The sequence below is a fragment of the Adiantum capillus-veneris genome, chromosome 16, assembly GCF_014529385.1.
Source record: "Adiantum capillus-veneris isolate H3 chromosome 16, ASM1452938v2, whole genome shotgun sequence".
NCBI classification, from domain to species: domain Eukaryota; kingdom Viridiplantae; phylum Streptophyta; class Polypodiopsida; order Polypodiales; family Pteridaceae; genus Adiantum; species Adiantum capillus-veneris.
In genome coordinates, this window is record NC_140946.1 from 22205671 (window position 1) to 22208960 (window position 3290).

General features: G+C 46.4%; 1 pseudogene across 1 annotated transcript; it reads right to left on the reverse strand.

The window, feature by feature from the left end:
* Positions 1–505: 505 nt before the first annotated feature.
* On the reverse strand, positions 506–3062 carry LOC147438706 (protein phosphatase 2C 51-like; annotated as a pseudogene). Its single transcript, XR_015184515.1, has 4 exons — positions 2030–3062; positions 1568–1933; positions 1275–1381; positions 506–1177 (listed from the first exon to the last, which is right to left on the reverse strand). The product of XR_015184515.1 is annotated as a protein phosphatase 2C 51-like (transcript).
* Positions 3063–3290: the final 228 nt, after the last annotated feature.

Sequence of the window (3290 nt, forward strand, 5' to 3'; positions counted from 1 at the left end):
CGCTTGAACCACATTCCCCACTTCATAGACTGCCTCCTATAACACGACAAGATCGCCATGCCACACTACTTTGATCACCCCTCCTGAATGCAGAGCCTCCAATGTGAGATCTGGACTTTCCAAACGGAAATCCCCCACGTGAGATCCAATCCACAAGCATAGTAAGGTTCATGTACCAACCACCTCAACGCAAAGCTCTAAGATGATCAAAGGATCATGCCACCAAGATTTGCCAAACCACCCAAAGTCCAATGCCACGAAAAGACGATACCAACCACAAACAACACACACATCCTATTGCTCTCAAACAGAGCTGAAACCAAGCCTACAAGCTTGCCGCCTTAATCAAAAAAATGCTTGCAAAAGCACAACATGAAATATTAATAGCGACGAGGACCATCTTTCCCACATACACACCAAGCTATTAGAGTTATTGCCCGTTTCAGAGCAACATACTGTGGCATCACAACAGCCTTCGAGCGTCCAATGATACGCATGAGTTGAGGAAAGTCAATACCTGTAACATGTTCATTACACTTACAAATTACAATATAGCATTTAGCTCTTCCATTTTCCTTAATACTTGCATCCTGATTTTTTGAATGAAACATCATCATCCATTATTGCGCACACGCGCACACCCAGAGATGCAAATTGACCCCTTCCATTGCCATGCCAAAAACAAAAGCAAGCAAACTAATGTTCAGTAGCTATTCTACAAAACTAATGAAACCAAGTGTAATTACTCCTGCCAAGAATGATATACCTATACTTGCATAATCAATGCATACAGGATTGACAACACTTCCTGTATAGGATATGAGATGGACCACAATCAAAGTGTAACACAATTAACTTCTGGTCCTATCCTTCAAATCCACGACAACAACAGAAATGTTATCTTGACTCCCTTTGGAAAGTGCCATCTTTGTTAAAAGTGCAGCCGCTGCCTCTGCTCTTTTATCATTGCTTCCTGTGGTGAAGCCAGGAGACCTAGATCCATCATCTGGACCTGCTCGTCTAGAAAGACACCTGCGTGCAACATCACACACCTCCTTATTGGCCAAAACATCCCACAAGCCATCGCTGGCCAATATCAAACACTCATCATCGTCCGAGCGAGAAATACACTTCACTTCAGGCTCCGCAATGACATACGGCTTCAAATAGCGATCACCTTCATCAAAAGGAAACTGTCAATCACTCGTTTTTGATCGATGCAAAGAAAATGAAGACTCTAAACACACAAGTCACATAGAAACAGACATACATACCTATGGCTCTCGACATGGCAAGTACACCAAAAACTCTATAGCCATTCCAACAAATCACTCTTACCACCCGCTGCTTCGATTCTTTCCATTTCGTCTCCTCTATTCGGCTATGTGCAAGCATACAGTTTACTGATCAATACATGTACCTCACTAGCTCAAGAATGAAAAAAGTAGCAAGAGGGTGCCATCCTTCCTCAGCCCCAAGGGAGTGAGGTGGATAGCATGAATACAAAGGGACTAGCCCCTGTCCAATGCTCTTTTCTTAAGGCTCAAAGGTGCAGCATTCTTCAAACCTTGTGGTCATTGGACATGGCTATGGCTTGACCTCCTCGGGATAAAACAGCTCTCGAGTCCCCGCAATTGGCAACAATGATCTGACACGAACCAATTACAGCTACAATTGCTGCTGAACCAACAGTTTCTGGGGTGAGAGGCTCGGATACACGCTCTCGCACACTTCCCAGACCCTCGGATACGCAAGGAGTCCAAGCGTACCCTTCGATTTCTGCATCAATTTTGCAAAATGTCGACCTCATGACTTTCGCCCACACTTGTTCCCATGAAAACTGTGCACTTGCGCCGGTCCCATCGGAACCCATAGTACATTGAATTTCCTTGGCTAGAGTTGAATGCAGTTTCTCTTTGCAAATTTTCGCAACCTGTCAGAAAAGCAACTGCATGTCTGGATTGTTCATTGCAACGCACAAAGTTTGCCATGCAGTTTCAAAAAGCAACCAAACAGCATGAAACCTTACTTGTGAGCCCCCATGTCCGTCGTAGACTCCAAAGCAATGCAAAGGTAAGTCTGCATCTGCATCTTGTCCATTGGCATTTGATAGACATGTCCCTGAGCAGCCTCCAGTTCTCTTACAAGGCATAAGCAAGAAGCGATGAGCAACCGTCACAGAATCCTCCATCTCTGGGCGCATACCACATATTGACATCACACCAGTCAAAGGACCCTCTGTTGGGGCATATGCGCCTCCGCCAGCTACGTGGTGAGAACTCGACATGAATGCTGCTTCTGGAAGCTTGCAAATGCGCTGACTGTGTACAGGGATCTGACCATACAATTGAGATGTGTCATCAATGGTGTTTCCGCCGCAGCCAACATTGCAAGCCTCATTGCAGACTTCACTGCCAATCAAGGTTGTGCATTCATGCGCATCACTGTCTCCTGCGACTTTCTGAGCCAATGAAGAGCCGTGCACTTGTGGATCTGGAAAGGCTGATGTAGAGCCCTGTGCTGTAGAAGGGCAGGGCATGTTCTCTCGCACAGGCCATTTATCCGAGCATTGGGACTCCAGTTCATTGCACGGAGCAGGGGATGGGGGAGCTACCATATCAATCGTCAAAGATCACGTTTGTCATGATGCAAAGCAGACCACGCGGGTGAAGACGCAGGAGAGCCACATTGCAGAGAGGCCCAAGATTGTGAGAGCACATTGAGAGAGAGAGAGAGAGAGAGAGAGCGAGCAAACGACTGTTGGAAAAACCTTAGAAAGGAAGCGAACAAGACGCAATCTGCGATTCTGATGCTCTGCGTCGATCAAATCATAAGAATAATATATTGAGAGAGAGAGAGAGAGAGAGAGAGAGAGAGAGATCACAGAAAAAGGCCGGACGTCCCCCTTTGATTCGCTGTTGAGATCGGAGCTGGAGTACCCATAAGGGCTGGCTGCAACGATTTTCCTTCCGACGGCCGCGAACCATAAAAGGGCAGAGCGAGAGAGCGTGATCGCCGAGGTCCTTGATGGACAGGAGACCCGTATCCTACCTACACCCTGGGAACCCAAAAAGCAGACAGGCCGTTAATTTCCTAGCCATTGAAACGAAAAAATGGCATTCCTGTGAGGAGGGATTCTTTCCCTGCCTACTTTAGCCACCCAACGTTGTCACTAAATCTCGTCCTTAGACTTCTCGACAATGAGCATATCATCGACATAAAGTATCAAGATGAGTAGTGAACCATCGTTCAACTTCTGGGTATACAAGCAGTGGCCTTCTTGGCTTTTC